The 21,291-nt window shown below is 39.6% G+C and overlaps 1 protein-coding gene across 6 annotated transcripts in view; it reads left to right on the top strand.

The window, feature by feature from the left end:
• The window catches only part of CPQ (carboxypeptidase Q), a 448,086-nt gene that overhangs the window by 146,321 nt on the left and 280,474 nt on the right, over positions 1–21,291 (top strand). The window lies entirely within an intron of this gene.

Genomic DNA, 21,291 nt, shown 5'->3' with positions numbered 1-21,291 from the left:
TCTGCAAAGGTCTAGTAAATGTTTTGTGGTATTTAAGGGCAACATAAGTTTTGTCTTTTTCTTTGTAGTTCTGATTGAGGTAATTGTGAATTGCTTTATTGACCCTCAGTCTTAGGATAAAATTTAGCATTGCAGTGGATAAAAGTTCTAAGACTTGACCTGTAGACATTTGGCCTAATTTAATAGCTACATATGGTAGTGTCACACATTAAGGGTGAAGTATTTGATGGACATAAACATGGATAAAAGAAGCACCATTCTAGTCATAGTCTGATCTCCCAAAGATAAAAAAAAGAAAACAAGGCAAGCAGAAACAATTGCAAATAGGGTTTATTTGGGTTTCAAGATTAGGTTAGTATCTACTGTAAAGGAAAATTTATTTATTCTATACAATTTTTGTTTGGAGCTGGAGACATAGCTGTTTGATCTTAATTAGCACCCTGCGCCCTTGAAAATAATATAATTGAGGAGACATCAGCCAATAAGAAACCAACTCAGAAGGGAGTTGTCCAAAATCACAGAGAAAAAAGGAAAGGGACATTTTTCTTTTATGGGGATAAGATTTCTTCCCAGGGAGGAAGATGGGACATGTTAAAATCACTTTTAAAAGTTTTATAAGAGAGAAACTAGTTCTACTGATGTCATAGTGCTAAAATAATGTTCTTTGTAGAGTCTAAAGGTTTGGGGACTCGTGAAATAATCTTTGGCCCATAGTCTTTTGGATGGTTAATCTTCCCAGGAGGGAAGTCCTAAAATGGTTAGCTTACTTCCCAGAATACCTCACTCGCCCCTTAGAATAACATACTCCTCAGCAAGCTGTGGCCATTCACTATGATTTCACTGGTCATGAGATCTAAATTATGTAGTTAGTCTGTTGCTTTGTGAAATGGGGTGATTGCCAAAAATATTTATTTAAGAACTACTACTCATAAGACTAATAAACTCCCAAATGACTTAGTATACTGCAATCTGCCAGGGTTAACTGACATTTTTTTTCTGGTATAATGAAGACGTCTGGAAACCAAGTCTATAACCTGGGAGCCCCAGAAAAATTATGCCCAGCATAGAATGTAGACATCTATTGTTAACCTCTAATATTTGGGATCAACAAATTCTAGTGTATACTAAAAAGACATTTTTCTTTTTCTTCATATTTCTAGATCTAGACTGATTATAATTTTTCATTGATTTTATAGCTAACCATATTTCACTGGACTCTTGACTTTTATAACTTCGTATTTTTGACATTTATAAATACATAATAACATTGCCCTTTACACAGTACTTTAGAATCTTTGACATACAGCATCTTACTTGTCCTGACAACTTAGTAGACCTAGCAGAAGGGGCATTATTAGCCCCATTTTACAGATAGAGAAATGAAAGTTCAGAGAATTCAACATGTTACCGTGTTTAAGTCTTACATCTTGAAAAATAAAACTAAAATGAAACAAACTCTGCCTCTTTGTCCACTTCTAGCTAATTGTTCCTTAGAGCTAATTTTCCTTAAAAGAGTATTTTATGTTCCTGTCTCTAATTCTTCATCCGTCATTCCCTCTGCACACCATTTTAATCTGGCTTTGCCAGTATTGAAATGAAACCTGTTAAGGTCACAAATAGCAACTGTAGTTGTCAAATATAATGGACATTTTTCAGGCCATCATTTTACTTCCCCTCTCTGAAACATTGTCACTGTTGACTGCTTCCTAAATATCTCTTTTCTTTGGCTTCTATGGCTTCTCATATTCTCTTTCTCTTTCTTGCTCTCACCCCTTCCCTCTTTCCTACTTTCCCTCTTCCTCTTCTGTTTCCCTGGCTTCTCACTCTGAACATTCTACCTGAGCAGTCCTGTCATGCTTGTGACTTCCGCCACCATCTCTACTGTGACACTTTCCAAACCCACCTCTCCTTCCCATACCACTGCCTGAGCCCTAGGCCCTTATATCCCAACACCTCCTGATACGTCTTTCAGATGTTCCATAGCTATCTACACTTCAGTTTTCTTCAAAACTGAACTCATCTTCTTACCTCTTTAGCCTGCATTTCCTACTTCAGGGAAGAGAGTGTCATCTATTATGCCTACTAAGCTAGATGGTTCTTGAGTACTTTTTGTTCTCTTCTCTTATCCATCATTTCTGGTAATTACTATGTCTCCTAGGTCCTGCTCTTTCTTAGTCATTTCAACAAACACATATTGAGTAGCTCTATTTCCCAACATCACTCCACATTCTAATAGTCAGGAGTCACTAACACTTTCCCGATGTACCACGTTTCCTCAAGGTTTCATGACTTTCCATATGATTTCTCCCTTGTAGCCTTCTATCCTCTTCCTCACTGTCTCATACTGTCCTTTAAGATTCATCTTAAGTGTTTCTTTTTCTAGGGAGCACTCCCTGATATCTAGATCCAATGCAGGCGAGCCACGTCTTTCTGGTATTCCCACATCATCCTGTGCATACTCTATATCGTAATGTCTTGGAGGTAGTTGTGGTTCATGGTATGGTAGGGTACACTTAACGATTGTAACAGCTTCAAATCTCAGTCACCTAACACAATAGGAATTGATTGACTGCTCACATAATGGTTCCCAGAGGGTGTTCAGCAGGTGGCCTTCTGCTCCTTCCCATCTTGTGACACCATCGCCTCTAAGATCTCAGAGTCCTCTTTTGAATCCAGCTGGCAAGTAAGAAGATAGAGAAAGTTGATAATCAAACGGGAGGTTTTCCATGGCCAGGTCTGGACATGGCGTACCTCACTTCTACTCACATTTCACTGGCCAGAATGAAGTTATGTAGAGGTGGGGAAATTTGGTCTATCTTTATGCCATCAGTGAAAGGTAAACTGTCCAGTCCATCTGAACCACCTGACTCCACTCTAAGTTCCAGAAAGACATTAAAAAATATATATGTGTATTTAATATTATATTTAATATACGTAAATATATACAAACATATTTATATATATTTAAAACCTCTATCTCCATCGTCTAGTTTGTTTGTTACATAATAGTCACTCAGGAACAGTTCTTTTGAAGGAATGAACTTGTCTGAAATTGTATAGTCAGTCATGGCAGGGCTGTTATGATAAACGTGGTGACCAGATTCTAAGTACTCTCTGACAAACTGTGTAGCCTCTGTATAATAAGTTCAAAACAACCTGAATTTTTAGAGCACTTTGCTCTGTATTTAAGGAAAATATCCAGGTGCCCTATATTGCCAGATTATGTCTTTTTTCTGCCACAACATTCATGAACAACGATGTTTTGAATTGGTAATTGAATAAAACCACTCCCTTCTCTCTGACAGACATTTCACCTGTAGTTCTATGGGAGTGGTGATACAGGATTCTGGTTAGGAGTAGTGTAGAGATCAGCAACCCTAGAGAACAGAATATAAATTGTAATTAGTTTCTGCTCGGCTTCAAAATCAGAGAAAACCCCTAAGGGGCAGATAATGTATTTGACCAGTTTAACTTGACACTTGTCAGCGCCGTTAACGATATTTGTCAGCCATTTTGGAAGTACAACAGTCACATGGTTACATGACAGATATCCTTAAGAAACATCTGTAAAACATCCATTACTTGTTGCCTTCAATATCTCCAGGCTCATTGTTGCCATTTCTCTGTATTGCCATTATTAGTATTCTTGTGCTCAAATTTTCTTCAAAGAGATTTTTTTCTTTATTGAAGTTTTTATAGTGACTTTTGTTCACCATTAAGTATCAACTGGGACTCTCATTAGATCTTTTTTAGTTTTTCTGTATGTAAAATACCTTTTGCCTTGGTCATAGGAGGATATTTTAAGGATAAATGTAATTATTAATTTAAGTTCTGCAGAGGAACCATTTGTCTTATATTATTTCTCAAATTAATTAGTTTTTTAGTAAATATTTATTGAGAGCTTACCACTGCTCAGAAGTTGCCAAGCTGTAGGGTTATTAAAATGAATTAGACATGGGGCGCCTGGGTGGCTCAGTCGTTAAGCGTCTGCCTTCGGCTCAGGTCATGATCCCAGGGTCCTGGGATCGAGCCCCGCATCGGGCTCCCTGCTCAGCGGGGAGCCTGCTTCTCCCTCTCCCACTCCCCCTGCTTGTGTTCCCTCTCTCACTGTGTCTCTCTCTGTCAAATAAAAAAAAAAATCTTAAAAAAAAAAAAATGAATTAGACATGTTTTTTGTCCCTCAGAAATATTCTATCTGGCTAAAAGAGAGGAGGGTAAGCTTAAAATATAAAACTAATGTAATCTCTTTTTACATTTAGTGCTAAATGAGTAATGGGGGAAAGGAATGAAGGAAAGAAATGAACATTTATTTAGCAACTACTTTGTACTGTGCATCTCTGAAGGCTTAAATAGTTTGTTTCAATTAATTCTTTATGCAATCCAATGGAGGCAGATAACTGGTATCTCTCTTTTACTGAAAGAGAAACAGGTTCAGAATGCTTAGATAATCAAATTACACAGCTAGTGAAAGAACTAGGATTCATAATTAGAGTCTCTGGTTCTAAATTCTATGCACTTTGGATTGCACCAAGCAACCCGAAGAGCCAGTGCTTTGGAATCTAAAAGGGATAGCAGAAATCTGATTAGAGCTGGCTACATAGAGGATGTAGATTTTGGGTATATTCAACAACGAAGTTGAACTCGAATAAGAGAAGGGGGGGGGTGTAAAGACATTCTATACATGATCAAGGTGGGAATGCATGATGTACTTGGGTACTACACAAGTAGACCAGTATGGCTGGAGCCAGAAGGTTTCATAGAAGATCAGGGAAATGTAATTTTGGGGTGAATGGAAGAGACCAGGTTATGAAGAATCAAGAGTACCAGTTTGGGGAGTTTTGAGTTTTATGTGGAGGAAATGGGGAATCATTGAATGTGGTAGAGCTGGGGGGGGTGATGTTTTAGAGCAATGTTTCTCTAAAGATGGTCTCTGGATGGGGTGCCTGGTCTGGATGGGGCACCTGGGTGGCTCAGTCATTAAGCGTCTGCCTTCGGCTCAGGTCATGATCCCGGGGTCCTGGGATAGAGCCCTGCGTAGGGCTCCCTGCTCCGCGGGCAGCCTGCTTCTCTCTCTCCACTACTTGTTCTCTCTCACACTCTCTCTCTCTCTCTCTCTCTCCCTCGCCTCTCGTGCTCATGCAGGTGCACGCACTCTGGAGGAAAAAAAAAAGATGGTCTCTGTAACACCGTCGTCAACCTTACCTACCTCACCTGGGAGCTTGTTGATATGCAAATTATCAGGCCCCACCTGAGACCCATTAAATTAAAAAAGCCTGAGGGTGGGGCTTGTGGTTTAACTGGCCCTCCAGGTGATTCTAACGTATGTTAAAATTTGGGAACTACTGTTTCAGAAAGATCAATCGGGTGACTACATAGCCTGCTGTGAGAAGGAAAGATAGGATAGTGCTCTAATAATGCAGATGTGAAATAATGGGGGCATTGATGATGGCAGTGGGAATGGAAAGCAAGAGACAGCAAAGAGGGATAGTGTGAAAAAGTGATCAGAACTTGGTTGTATTTGAAGGGGAACTGGAGGAAGGGTCAAAGTTTACTGTGAGGCAAGGATCAAACCATGGGATGAATCTGTGTTCAGTTCAGCCCAATATTTAAGAATCATGAGAGTTACATAGAAATAGGAGTCTGTGGTTTTGGCAACATCTAGTGTGTTCCATAAGGCAGACCAGCGGATTAGATAAGTCTCCAAGTCCGTTTAGTTGATGGGTTGTACTCTTTCCAGTCTGTGGAAGTTTCCTGGTTTCCCTCCACCCAGGTTGGTGACCGGAGAATGTGGAGAAGTGTTGGGGGTCAGGAGAGGGAGCTGATTGCAGGCAACATGAGCAGCTTGGTTTTTAGACATTTTGAGTTTGAGGCGACTGTGAGAAGTTCCATTAACCCGGTTTTTATATTTTGTAAGAAGAAAACAGGTAACAGGTAAGCATTTCCATTTCTCTGTTATCTACTTTTTGGATCACCCAAGGCAATTTAAAATTCTAGGCTGGCTTCCTTGCAGTGCGGCACACCTTGGGACTCCTGCCTCCTGCCTTCTCAACGTGCGAGCTCAAGAATGCAAAGTGATTTTTATATTAGTCCAAGTAAAATACAATTCAGAAGGTAACTCTACTGAGGCCAAATTGTCTGTTGTACTCCCACTGCCAAATACACATTTTCTTTCCTAGTTATTTTCTCCATTGCCCCAGATAATTGAACACAGACTGTAAGTTTTAATCAGCTAAGGAAGCAAATCTCCCTCCACTTCACTGTGAAAACTGCATCACCATGCTGGGTAAGAATGCATGGAGGTGGCGATGAGTTGTTGATAGAACTTGCTTTGTAAATTCTCCTGGTTTATGTTTTATATCACTTGGCCGTCATGTAACGTGTTATTAATAGAGGATAGTGAAGAGGAAGAGGAGCAATCCAGTTTGAGGATGACTAAGACCTGATTAAACATTCAGCTGGAGAGAGCAAGACGAGTGAATCCAGGTGATGTTTATGGAGTGTCAGAGAGGGAGAATGTTATACCATCTGGTGAGAGAGCTGAGAAAAAGTCTATAAATCAATCCCTATAATGATACTTAATTAATACTGAGTCGATAAATGACATAATTGAAGCGCTGGTTGGGCTACATCGTGGAGTTAAATAGCTTCAAAGAGGGCTCTGATTAAAGCCATTACAATTTATAAAACATTCTTCATCTTAAGAAAGCATCTTGATGAGATTTAACATGAACATTTTTGTAATCAGAGGGCCAACTTAAAACATTCAGAGCAGAGGTGAAATGTCTAAAGAGGTCTGTTTTGGGGGAGTTTTGAAAACCAGTTATTCCCAGAGAGTAAAAAAAGCTTGTCCCCCCACCTCCTGTGGCTTTTTTAATGGGAGAAAATTAATGCTGCTACTTCACACTTAGACCGTCTTGGATTTTTGATGTCCTGGTGGTTTGGTTCTTTGGCGTGACCTTAGCATAATTAGCTATCAAGCTTGATTTAAATTGTTTTGAAATATTGTTGCAATTTGGGGGGCATATGTGCCTGCTGGGGATTACAAAATAAGGAAGATACCACCATGACTCAAAACTGGGCAACTGGGCCAGCCTCCATTAGTAGGTTCTTTTCCTGCCTTACATTGTTTTTGCTTAATTCACTCTGAAGCTCATAACAGATGCACAGTAATCAAGCAGAAGGCCAATTCTCATCATTTATGCAGGTGGAGGGCCACTGTGCTCCCGCGGGGGGAAACCAGAGAAGACCCACACCGAACGCAGCATTTTTTTTTTTTCTTCTCATCATCCTTTTCTTTCTCCCCTCTCTGATTTTGAAAGGCAGATTCTTTTTAGAACGCCTTTGTTAGAAATTCCAAAATGTTCTTTAATCACCGAAATCTTATTATTGCTTCAGGTAGTGTGACAGGCATACTTCCTCATAATGGACAGAACTGGGCAATGACTCCCGAGCCCCCGCCCCCCTGGAGTTTTTGTTAGCCATTTGCCAGATGTGTGACCTTGGCAAGCTGTGCAAACTCTGTGCCTCAGTTTCATCTGTAAAGTGGGGGAAATAACTGTACCTTCTTCCTGGTGTTTTGTGAGGTTTTAAATGAGATGTTGGTATTGCCTGACACGTAGTTTTACATACGTGTAAAGTGGTGTTGATATATAGTCTTGTTAAGTAATGACTGGATATACTTATTGACAAAAAGAGGAAGGAGGGGAGGGAAGTGTGGAGTGTCAGAGGGAGGGAAGGAGGAAGAAAAAAAGGAAGAAAGGAGGGAGGAGAAAAAACATAATTTATTCGGTATCACTGTTGTCACTGCGGCCCTCTGCAACCCTAGCCCCATTTTGTCATTTCGATCTCCCCCTATTTAGTTTGTCCAAACTCTGGGTGACGTGTTTGCTAGTCTTTTTCTCTGTCTGGACTGGAAGTTCTCCTGGGGACATACTTTGTGTCTTCTTCATCTCAGTGTCCTCAGGGCCATGCTTAAGGCCTGGTACACGGTAGTGCTGGAACGAATGAATAAGGAGTTAGGGGCAGTCTATCCGGTTCGCTAACATGTGAATTCAAGGTGTCACCATTTCACATTCATAGAAGTTGAATAATACTATAGATGAGGTGACTAACCTTTTGAATTGCTACTTATCAAAAATAGAATCTCCGGAATCTGAGAGCAGACTATATAGTTATGTAAATTTTGGTAAAGTATTGCAAACTGCATATTACTATGGTGCTTTGTGAGGCTGCTATAATTAATGGTCTGTTTGCATTCCTAGTACTGACTGTCATTTTTCATCTGCTTATAACCTTGATACAAAAATTTGTTCTTGGCTGCTATTTTGCATTCATAATTTTAAAATGTATATAAATGTTCACCTTCTATTTTCCAGCTTTCTGATTATTGAAAGCACAAGCTTAAGAATCACATCACCGTGGCATGTTTTTCTGAATCTCTAGTGGTAAAAAGAAATTAATGCATTTTGAATTCAGGTTTCAGGATTATGACAATGTTGTTTGCTTATGCAGTTCCCTTTGGAAAATGTCTAGTGTAGGATATGAACCAGAAGACTCCTGAGTAACCTCTAGTCTTTCACTGTTGCAGGTGCTTTTGTTCTCTCTCTCTCATGAAAGCTAAAGACGACTCTTAAACTCCTCTTGCATCCAAATGACCTGCTGTCTTCTTTAGCCTTCTGGACAAAGTGCCAACCAGAAGGTACTACTAGGGAAATTTTGGAGGCCAGCAAAGCTGACAATATATACTCTGGGGTTTGGAATCGGACAGACCTGGATTCAGATGCAGGTTCGGCCACTTAGAGGTTGTGTGGCCGACCTTACGTCCACTACTTAACCACTGGGAGCCTGCTTCCTCATCTGTAATGTGGGGAGAACACTGTTTACCTCTAGAGTTGTTGACAGAATGAAATGAGATCAAGCACTAGACATGGGACATCATACATGGAAAGCACTCAGTGAACTATAATTGACATCTTATTTTGATCATGGTCACTATTGTCATTGTCATCATTAGATCATGATAGGACGGAGCAGGTAGTTTGAGATGAACTAACTTATCTTAAAAAGCAGAACTCCAGAACTCTTCACAATGTGGGCTCCAGAGACCTTGGTTCTGATTATCTCCTGATTTCAGGAACTACTCTTGTCTCCTTCAGTCTTTGGCTTAAAACTCTGCTCTTTGTCTTTTCTCCCCACTCTGGCCTCACACTGAATGCTTGAAATTATTCTTGCATGTAAGTGTTAAAGCTGTGGTGACTCAGACCAGTGATTGGTGTGGCCAGCTGATGGAGATGCAGCAAGTGTCTATTTTAAATGCTATCCAAGCTATTTTCCACCTCAGGGCCTTTGCACTCATTGACCCCCCTTCGTCTGGAATTCTGTTTCCCCAGCTTTTTCTATGGTTGACTTCCTTTCAATTTTCAGATCTCCATTGAAAGTTTTTTCCTGAAAGGCCTTTCCTGACCATCCCAAGTAGAGTAGCATTTTCCCTCAAATTCTCTTACCTAGTACCTCTTCTGTATGCTCAGAATCTTAATAACATTTGGTAACTTTCGTCTGTCTACCTATTACTTGTTTAGTATGTTTCTCCCCATGAGAGTATAAATTCCACGAAGACTGGACTACATCCTTCTTCTACATTATTATATTCTCAGTACACAGGAGATTGCCTGGCACACGACAGGTACTCACGAGATATTTGTGAGTGAATAACTATTTAAAAAAACCATCTAAGATCAAAAGAATAGAGAACCAACCAGAAATCGATACATACTGAATCATGTCTGTTTTCTGAAGCCACATTCTAAACTATTACAGACTTTTTTCCCAACTTTTTTTTTGGAAAAATACCAATCTATGGTAAAAACTGAAAGAATATTAAATGACTCATAAACTCTTTATAAGAAATTGCCTAACTTTTTCCAGAGAGATGGTACCATTTTACATTCCCACCAGCCCTGTGTGAAAGTTCAGGCTGCTCCACGTTCTCACCAAAACTTGGTGTTGTCAGTCTTTAATTTTAACCATTCTGGTGGGCGTGTGCTGGTACCTCATTGAAATGTTGATTTTCATTTCCCTTATGACTAATGATGTTGAGCACTCTTTCACGTGCCTATTGGTCATTTCTGAATCCTCCTTTGTGAAAAGTCTGCTCCTGTCCTTTGCCCCTTTTATAACTGGATTGTTTTTATTTTTTATATTTTTTAAAGATTTTATTTATTTATTAGAGAGAGAGAGAGAAGGTGCGCATATGAGCTGGAGGGAGGGGCAGAGGGAGAAGAAGCAGCCGACTCCCCATGAGCAGGGAGCCCAGTGTGGGGCTCTATCCCAGGACCCTGGGATCACGACCTGAGCCAAAGGCAGACGCTTAACCAGCTGAGCCACCCAGGCACCCCAACTGGATTGTTTTTAAATTATTGAGTAGTAGGAGTTTTTCATTTATTCTAGATACAAGTGCACTGTCAGATATGTTTTGCAAATATTCTCTCGCATATTGATGTCTTGCCTATTCCTTGTTTTTGTTGCTGTTTTGTTTTGCTTTTTGGCTCAACAGTGTCTTTTGATGAGGAAAAGTTTTTAAAGTTAGTGAATTTTAATTTATCAGTTGCTTTCTGTGTTCACTCATATACCCTTCATCAACATTCATTATTTAATATTTTGCCACATTTGCTCTCTCGGTCTTTCTCCTTTTCTGAATCATATGAAAGTGAGGTAGGTATAACCATGAGGACACCTCAACCAGAAATACATTAGCATGTATTTCAGGAGAACAAGAACCTTCTCTAACATAATGGAGTATCATCACTGTCATCATACCTATGAAATTTACATTGTTACATAGTGCAAAGTTTATCCATATGCAGATTGCCCCAGTTGTTCCTCACTCTCAGTAATGTCCCTGCTTTTTTTTTTTTTTTCCAAGTTCAAAATCCAATCAAGGACTTCCTTAACATTTAGTTGTCCTGTATCTCTAGTCTCCTTTAATCTGAACTGTTATCTAGCCTTTTTAATACTTTATGACGCTGACATTTTTGAAGAATACAGGCAGCTGTTTTGCACAATGTCTCTCAGTTTGGAATTGTTATTTCCTCATTATTAGATTCAGATTAAATATTTTTGGCAAGAATTCTATGTGGATAATGTTGCGTCCCTCCTATTGCATCGCAGAAGGAAGCAGATAATGTCAGTTTTCCTTATTAGTGAGCCTGAGTGTGATCACTTGTCTAAGGCAGCATCTCAGGATTTCTTCATTGGAAAGGTACTTTTCACATTTGCAGGGGGAATACCTTGTAATTATGGTGAGATGCTTTGAGACTTTGTGAATCTTAAGTCCCCCAATAAAATTTCACCCAGTGAAAATTAGCGTATGTTAATGATTCTTGTCTGAATCAGTCATTACATTGCTGGTGGCAAATGTTTTTCTAATTCAGTGATTCCTCTCACATTTATTAACTGGCCTGCTTTTGTAAAGAGGAGCTTTCACCTTTTTCCTCTTCTTACTGTTTCTGAGTATCACTCCATGGATTTTTAAAACTGGATGTATTAAAATTCAATAGAGTCATTATTCTTTTTGACAAAGCATCAAAAATTTCAAAGTGCTTAATACATGTGAAAGTTAGTATTTTACAATAAGCTTGAATATTTGAAGCACTGGAAGGAATTCACCTTTTATATCCAAGGGAACCCAAGCTATCTCAGATAAGTCAACTAATTAGCAGGGTGTAATCAATACCATTTCCTCTGAACTTTCTCATTAGCAGCATGAGCTTTGGAGTAATAACTCCTGAAGTTATTTTTAGAGTTTACCATTACCAGTGTATACCATATGCAAATGAAGATCCTTCACCCCATACATAATTGCTGTTAATTGTTAAAATAAATGAGCAAAAATCTTAAATCCAGCAATTACTTCTGATTTTCTCTAGATTTTTTTTTTTCCTTTTTTGCCCTGCAGAGCTGATGTTGAGGAGTGTGTTTTCCAAAGAGCCCTTTCCAGGAGAAATAAGTGTCTCAGTGTGGGTTTGCAGAGCCCTGTAAGGGTGCTTCTTTGGGAAGAGGTTACCTAATTTCTGTGGTGGAGAACAGAAAACTGTAAATTATCTACCCACTCCACCTCACCCACATCATCAGTGGTTGTGAAAGGGTAACCAGCCTTGGCTAGCAGGTCTACCGTGGTAGTTTAAAAGCTGAATGAGTATCGGTTGCCACCCTGGTTGCTGCTCTCCGTAAATTGCATATTTGACATCTAGGAGAAGAATTTAATTTTTAACATTTTCCAATTTTATTCATTCAATAAGCATTTATTAAGTGTCTTGCATATTTTGGGCCAGGGGAGGACCCAAGTTTTGTAGGACTAGGCTCTGATGTAATTTGGGGGCCTCTTTAAGAATAAGAATACAGAGGTGCAAATAAAAATTTTTTGATATAAAATCAACATTTACTTAGAATAACAAAAATTATAACAAATTACAAATTTAAGAAAGCTGCCAAATAATACAAACATTACAAAATTCAGAAAAATATCATAATGTTTTTATTAAATACCTGTCAAGCTTCTGTATTTTTTCTACACTTTTTGCTTGCCTACACTTTGATTGCTTTTTATTTGACAGTGCTTTTGTGTTACATTTTCCTGAGAGAAAATGGAAAGAGAATTCAGTCTTTCCTCCAACACAGTGGACAGAAATGTAGTTTTTATTATTGATAGTTTGGGAAAGTTTATTTTAGGCTTACAGCTTTTTGTTGGTAATACCGTATACATTTTTAGGATTGTTTCAAATTTTGGAAAGCTGCTGTTAAGTTTCTTCCATGTATGAGCAGTAAGATTTCAGGACATTATACCCTTTCTTGTATAGTAACAATGAATTGACGACATTTGAACGAGTTTGGTGTCTATTTCCTCTTTAGTGGCATCTTGTGACTTTCTGTTATCTTTATGTTTGTCACTATTTGGTGTCAAATCAGTAAGAAATTTCAATCATTTTTCAAGGTGATTTACTCTTCACTATTTGTATTCCTAAATAATCTAAGAGGCTGTTTATCATGAAAAAGTACATCTCTTTCTCTCAATAAATCAAGGTTTTTGTATGTCTTTTGTCTGGTATTGACAGACTTGCTTAGGACAAATATGTTTTATATGCTAACATGAGACCCAATATGTTGACACACATAAATCATGTGACTTCATACATAAGTGCATTCACTGTTTGTGGTACAACTCCAGGTTTGCCCCCCCACAAACACAGAAATTCTGTTAAATTCCATTGTACATGATTTCCTCAAAAAGGAAAAATAAAATATAAAATTAGAAGTTGTGTTCATAACATACGCTGAATTATTGAATCTGTTCTTGACAGGAAAGAACTTTCTTTTTAAGTAAGCAAAGATGAGGTGTGCCTGGGTGGCTCAGGCCCTGAAGCGTCTGCCTTCGGCTCCAATCCTGGGATCCTGGGATGGAGGATCAGGCTCCCTGCTCAGTGGGGAGTCTGTCCCTCTCCCTCGGTTCCTCCCCCCACCCCCCCGTGCTCCTCCCCCCCCCAAATAAATAAAGAAAATAAAATCTTTTTTTAAAAAGTAAGCATAGATGAGAATTGAATCATTTATTTGCAGTTTTACAATTTGATGATTGGGAGACTTTTCCTAGCGACTAGCGTCTGGGTCTCTACCACTATCTCCCTACTTTCATGCCAGCTGTTGCAAGATAGCTCTTAGCCCAAGATGGCCTCTGGCCCTGCTCCTTTGTACTGTGACACCAGTTGTCGCGGGAGCCATTTCAGGATGGAAATGACAACTGTGAATTGCATAAATACAGCCCCATAAGCCCAAACTAATACAACCCCAAATCAACTTACTCTTGGCTGGAGGCTCAGAATGCCTGTATCCATCCCAGTGTTGTCCGGTGTGATGGGAAGTATGACAGAAAGGAAGTCAGAGTGGGTTACAAGAGTTGACACCTGTCAAGTGCACAGACCAGTGCGGGACTCCTAGTAAGGCATCTGCAGGTGTAGTTAACACCATCCTCCTCCTCCTCCTCCTCACCACTATACATATTTTGGTGGACTTTCCAGATTTTAGTGGTTTGGCACTTGGAATTCTTATAAGCATCTTCTTCCTATTTCTACTTCCTTTTCCTTTTAGAATCTAGATTTCAAAAATGTTAGAGCTGGGTGAGCCTTTAGAGAGCATCTGCTCCACCCCTTCGTTGTACAGATGAGGAATTTGGGGCTGAGGTCACTCAGCTAGTTAATGGCAGAACAAGGACACGTGTCTTGTAGCTCCTGATACCACGTTTCCTTTCTCTCAAGTCTCCTAGGCAGATCTCTATCAGACTACACCCAGCCTCCCGGGATTATGAGTACATTGATTTAGGCATGCATTGATTTAATCTTTGTGGGGTTTCTCCTCCCACCCACGCCAACTGATGTTTTTAAGAGTTAGCATACCCAGTGTGCTTCTGAAATGCCACATAGCGTTGCTCATTTCGATAGGACTTTTTAGCAAAGTGAACTGTATCATGAACATTCTCACAAGAAATGGAAACTCACCTTGTGAAGAGGTAAGCTCTCCATGGGCTTTGTGTTTTCCTTTCCTCAGCGGGGGAAGAGCCTATTTGTCAGCTGTCTGGCCTTCTCTGGTGCTTGGTTTTTAATCTCCACGGAGGCGAGGCTGACAAAATGTCATCCCTTCTCCTGCTAAGGAAAGAAGCTGTGCAATAGATCTTCACTGCTTACGTGCCTCATGTTGCTTAGCACCAGCTGTGTCCATAACACCATGGTGTATTTAAAATACTGCTCCACTGGAATATTTTTTAAATGAATTCTGATGCTCATAAATACCCCAACTAGGCGTTGTGATATTATGCTGATTTTTATCTTAACTGGAATAATTTCCCTGAGAAAACGTAAGTGAATGGACATATGCTTATATACTGCCCATTACTGATCTGGATTTTCTGATATAAATTCTAGGAATCTCTTGATTCAGAGAGAGGAAGAGAAAGGAGCTAACATATATTCAGCCACTTTTAAGTGTTTGTGCTTATATCTATCATCTCAGTTGAACCTTAGCCAGAGTCTTGGGAAGCAGGGAGCTTTAGACACATTTTATATTTGAGTAACTTGATCAAGATTGTATCATAGGACATTTTGGAAAAGGTTTTTTTTTTGCTTATCTATTTTCCAGTTTAAGAACTAATAGTCTTGATATAATTGAACTAGAAATAAAAAAATACATAGATAAGGGTTTTGTAAGATCGTGTTACTAAAGCTTGCAAAAGAGACAAAACAATGTGTTCCAACTGAGACCACGTTGGGAGAATAAAAGGCAAGAAACCACCAACAGATGTCCTAACACCCATGGTAACGACATCAAAGAGGGCTGTGCAATCTTGGGCCCTCTGCTTTGGAAGGTGGATTTTGAAAGACGTCTTGGTTATATTTCTGTGAGGTTCATTTGTTTCCTATCCTTCTGTCTTGTCTCTTTCCTCCTTCTCTTTATTCGGTCTCTTCTGGTGGCAAATAACAGTTTCTGAATTGATGCCCTGGTACCTGACAACTTGAAAGACAAAGGCACAAGCAGTATCCTCCTGGCAACTATTCATGATAGCTTCCCTTCCAGAGATTTGCCCTGTGGCAGCTTCAATCCATTATCATCACTTCTTTTGCCCATTTTGGCAGCTCCCCAAGACCCAGGGAGGAAGAAACAGATCTGCAGATATGCAAACCTCAAAATCAAGACCGAGTTAATGAAATCACTCCTCCACTTGCCCCTGCCTCTTACTGAATCCTGCTCCAGCTGGGATAGAAAAAGAGCACTGGTCAAAAGCAGATCAGATTTCTCCACTGCTATTTCTTCCTTTCTTAACTAAAAAGAAAACAAAGCAGCACACAAAACAAACAGGACCCCCCCCACCCCCCAAAAATGACACAAGATGGGAGTGAAGGTAGTTTATACTATTTTCATATTTCATGTGTTCAATCAGATTTTTTCTCAGCAAATATGATTGGAAGTGGTCCTTTTTTCCTTCTTTTACCACCTTCTGGCATGAGATTGATAGGTGAAGATAGAAATACACTGGCCCTCCAAGAAAGAGCTGCTTCTGCTCAGCACATAGCCCATCTCCTTGCCCTCTTCCTTGCTCCTGCTCACCTCTCTCTCTCTGTCTGCCTCCCTCTCTCCTTCAATTCAGGGCTTAGAGAAATCTTTCACTCTTCTTTTGACAGGTGTCAGATAGACTGTATGAGCTCATTTAGGCTGAACTGTCTGGGGGAAACTAAATTTGTTCGGGAGAACAGCAATTTGGATGACAAGTGCCAGGACACACCAGATAGCATGACTGGGGAAACTCTTATCAGGCTCCCAGCTCACGTTCCAGGTGGCCTCCTTGTCTCTTTCTCATTCCTATTGTTACTTGTTCATGGTTGACCCAAACGGAAACCTTGAAATACAAATGAAGTTCTTCTAAGTTCCCAAGAAACAGAAATGATAGTGACTCAGCATGAGATGTCTACATCCCCCCAAAAGGATAGCCAGTGCTTGCTTACTCTCACTTACGTTTATTATCACTGATGCTTCCCAGACCTGTTTGGGAAGAAGCCTCAAATTTGAGCCCCGCTAGTTATTTAATAAACAGGTCTGTTACCTAAGCTGCAAAAAATTTGACATTTTAGACAGTCCCCAACTGTGACTACAGTTTGGCAATTCTTGCCAAGATATGAACAGAAGTGTCCTTAAACCTCTTTCCCCTTTTGCCACACAGTTTGGTATCTTGGGTTCTTACTTGCCTGAAAGGGAACCTGTGGTCATAAATGTCATGGGAAGGAAGGTATTTAGTGAACGTGAGATTTTTTTGGTCCATGTAAACCATTCTAAAATTCAAGGCCAGGGCACTGTGGCAGGCTCTAATCTATGAATCATTATATTCTTTTTTTTTCTTTTTTTTTTTAAAGATTTTATTTATTCATAAGAGACAAAGAGAGAGAGAGAGGCAGAGGGAGAAGCAGGCTCCCCGCTGAACAGGGAACCCGATGCGGGACTCGATCCCAGGACCCTGGGATCATGACCTGAGCCGAAGGCAGACGCTTAACCATCTGAGCCACCCAGGCGCCCTATATTCTTAACATACCCTGAGAACAGGAAGAGAGATATCAACCTTTATGACACAGGCGGAATTTCTCCTCTGAACACTGGTAATTCATGTGACATTTGCTGTTTGCTTATGTTTGCAGGGAAATTCTTTCCCTCAACCTTGCACTGTACTGTTACTGGTCACTTCACAGACCTTCTGAAAGAGCAATACAAAATGATGTTTTAGGTACATAAACAAAGCAAATGTTTTTAGTGCTGGGCATAGGTTTGTTTTGTTTTGGTTTGGTTTGGTTTGGTTTGGCTTGGTTTGGTTTTGGTCAATATTTGGTTCACATCAGAACCTTTATTTTTCCAGCCTGTAAGCTTTGGCTCTGAATTTACATGTTTTGGGAGGTTTGATGTTGTTGATAATCCAGTGTGGAACTTATTCACAGAAAAGGCTTATTGTGAGTGAAAAAATAAAATATCAGATCATGTAGACAACACATACTTTTATTTTTTATTATTATTTTTTTAAGATTTTATTTATTTATTTGACAGAGAGAGAGAGACAGTGAGAGAGGGAACACAAGCAGGGGGAGTGGGAGAGGGAGAAGCAGGCTTCCCGCTGAGCAAGGAGCCCGATGCGGGACTCAATCCCAGGACTCTGGGATCATGACCTGAGCCGAAGGCAGATGCTTAATGACTGAGCCACCCAGGCACCCCTATTTTTTATTATTTAAAGAATTTATTTATTTTAATTTTGTTTATTTATTTATTTATTTATTTAATTTTGTACTAAATGATACATGTGCTTGGTGTTAGGAATCCCATAGTTTGGGCCAAACCAATTGCTGATAATGCCATACCGATCTGAAGGTTGAAGTTTTATCAACAACTTCAGGTGGAAATCAGAGAAAAAGCCTCTGAGCAGCTCCATATAGCTGTCACAACCCCCATGTGGCCAGAAAGTACATTGTACTTCTGCTCTTCTCACCAAGAGCTTTTGGAACATAAGCATATTATTATTAAAGACTTAATTTTTTTAAGTCTTTTTAAAGAGCAGTTGTACGTTTACAACAAGATTGAAAAGGTGTGGAGATTTCCGGGTACCCACTGCCTCTGTACATGTATAGCCTCCCCCCATCATCAACATCCATTCCCAGAATGGTAAAATTTTTCACCAGAGTTGACCTTAGGGTTCATTCTTGGTGTTGTGCATTCTGTGGGTTTGAACAAATGTATAATGACATATATCCACCATTACAGTATCATTCCGAGTACTTTCACTGCCTTGAAAGTCCTCTGTGCTCCGCTTACTCATCTTTCTCTGCTCCTAGCCCTAGCAACTACTTTTCTTCTTCTTATTTCCATATTTTGTCTCTTCTAGAATGTCATAAACTTGGAATCTACAGTGTGTAGCCTTTTCAGGTTGTCTCCTTTCACCTAGTAATATACATTGAAGGCCCCTCCATGTCTTTTCATAGCTTGATAGCTCATTTCTTTTTAGCACTGAATAATATTACATTGTCTGGATACCACAGTTTATCCATTCATCTGCTGAAGCACATCTTGATCATTTCCACATTTTGGCAATTATGAATAAAGCTGCTATAAACATCCATGTGCAGGTTTTTATGTGGACATAAGTTTTCAACTCCTTTGGGTAAATACCAAGGAGCATGATTACTGGATTGTACGTATTTAGTTTTGTAAGAAACTGCCAAACTGCCTTTCAAAGTGGCTGTACCAGTTTGCATTCCCACCAACAACGAATGACAGTTTCTGTTGCTTTACATACTTGCTAGCATTTGGTGCTGTCAGTGTTTTAGATTTTGGCCATTCTAATATACGTGTTTAAAGGTATCTCATTGTTGTTTCAGTTTGCATTTCCCTGATGATATATGATGTGTAGCATCTTTTCATATATTTATTTGCTATCTGTATGTATTCTTTGGTGAGGTGTCTGTTAAGGTTTTTGGTTCATTTTAATTTTTTAATTTTTTTTCCTTCTTTTTGGAGAAAGGAGGAGGTGAGGGGGGAAGGTACAGGGCTTGAAACTCACCATCCTGAGATTAAGACCTGAGCTGAGATCAAGAGTTGGATGCTTAACTGACTGAGCCACCCAGGTGCTCCTTTCTCTCATCTTTAAATCAAGTTATTTCCTTATTGTTGAGTTTTAAGAGTTCTTTGTTTATTTAGGGTAAACATCCTTCATCAGATATGCCTTTTTCTCCCAGTCTGTGTCTTATCTTCTAATGTTCTTGATATTATCTTTGGCAGAGCAGAAGTTTTTGATTTTAACTAAGCCAAGGTTTATCAATCCTTTCATGGATTGTGTCTTTGTTATTGTATCTAAAAAAGCATCACTGTACCCAAGGTCATTTAGGTTTTCTCCTATGTTATTTTCTGGGAATTTTATGCCTGAACACAATCATTTAGTTCTATGATCCATTTTGAGTTAATTTTTGTGAAGGGTATAGGGTTTGTGTCTAGATTCATTTTTTTGCATGTGGATGTCCAGTTGTTACAGCATCTTTTGTTGAAGACACTCTGCTCCATTGTACTGCCTTTGCTTCTTTGTCAAAGATCAGATGACTGTATTTAATGTGAATCTATTTCTGGGCTCTCTATTCTGTTCCATTGGTCTATTTGTCTATTCTTTCACCAATACCATACTGTTTTGATTACTGTAGTTTTATAGTATGTCTTAAAGTTGGGTACTGTCAGTCCTTCAACTTTGTTCTTCTTCAATATTGTGTTGGCTCTTTTTAGCACATTATTTTGAACAAGTTTAGATTTCTGATTTTTTTTTTTTTAAGATTTACTTACTTGAGAGAGAGAGCAAGCACAAGCGGGGGGAGGGGCAGAGGTAGAGAATCTCAAATAGACTCCCCACTGAGTCTGAGATCGAGTCTTCTCCCTGCAGAGGCTCGATCTCATGACCCTGAGATCATGACCTGAGCTGAAATCAAGAGTCAGATGCTCAACTTACTGAGCCATCCAATGCCCCTAGATTTTTTATTTTTAAGAACATATCAGATTAGCAGACATAGGAATGATGGAGGACATTCTGACATTGAGAGAAGAGACAGGAAAACTATAAAGTACAGCCACAAAGGTAGATTGCCATACCTATAATGGTGGAAACTCATAAGTATAACATTGAATCGCCCAGAAAAGTTGTATCTTTTTTTTTTAAGAAACAAGGTGAGGGCATTGAAGGCCCAGTAAAAGTGTTATATATATAATTTACTTTCTTATTGTAAGGAACTGGTTCATGCACTTATGGAGGCTGATAAATCCCACGATCTTCAAGCTAGAGACCCAAGAGTCTGAAGGCCTGAGAGCCAGGAAAGCCAATGGTATGATTCCAGTCCAAAAGCTGGCGTGCTCGAGAACTGGGAGGAGCCGATGTTTCAGTTTGAAGGCAGGGGAAAACGGATGTCCCAGTCTGAAGGCAGTCAAGTAGGAGAGATTCTTATTCTGGGACAAAGAGTCTTTTTGTTCTATTTAGGCTTCACCCAATTGGATGAGACCCATTCATATTAATCTCATCCAGAAACACCCTCACAGAAATACCCAGAATGATGTCTGACCAAATATCTGGGCATCCCATGGCCCAGTCAATTTGACACATAAGATTAACGATTTCAGCCATTCTTCTAATCAGTCATATTAAGATATCTTCCTATCTCTGGACAGCAGGTGGCTGTTGAGAAGGGCCAGGAAAAGGAGGCTGATGGTGTTGTCATAGGCCCAAGGATCCAGGGCAAAGACAATAAACCCAGCCCTGATAGGAGAATGCCTGGTTCTGGGAAATAGGTAGATTAGCTTCTAAATTACGTGAAGAATTCATTCATTCATTTTTTTCATTTCAGTCTTAACTCATGTACTACTTCCTCAGGGGGACTGTTCCTAGACACTGTCTAAAATAGTCCTTTCAACATGAATGGACATTTCTCCAAAGAACACATACAAATGGCCAACAGACACATGAAAAAAATGCTCAACATCACTCAGCATCAGGGAAATACAAATCAAAACAAATCAAAATACAGTGAGATACCACCTCACACCAGTCAGAATGGCTAAAACCAACAAGTCAGGAAACAACAAATGTTGGTGAGGATGCAGAGAAAGGGGAACTCTCTTATACTTCTGGTGGGAGTGCAAGCTGGTACAGCCACTCTGGAAGACAGTATGGAGGTTCCTCAAAAAGTTGAA

This window comes from Halichoerus grypus, chromosome 5, assembly GCF_964656455.1.
Source record: "Halichoerus grypus chromosome 5, mHalGry1.hap1.1, whole genome shotgun sequence".
NCBI lineage: Eukaryota > Metazoa > Chordata > Mammalia > Carnivora > Phocidae > Halichoerus > Halichoerus grypus.
Note: the sequence above shows the minus strand (reverse complement) of the source record. Positions and strands in the feature narration are given on the sequence as shown.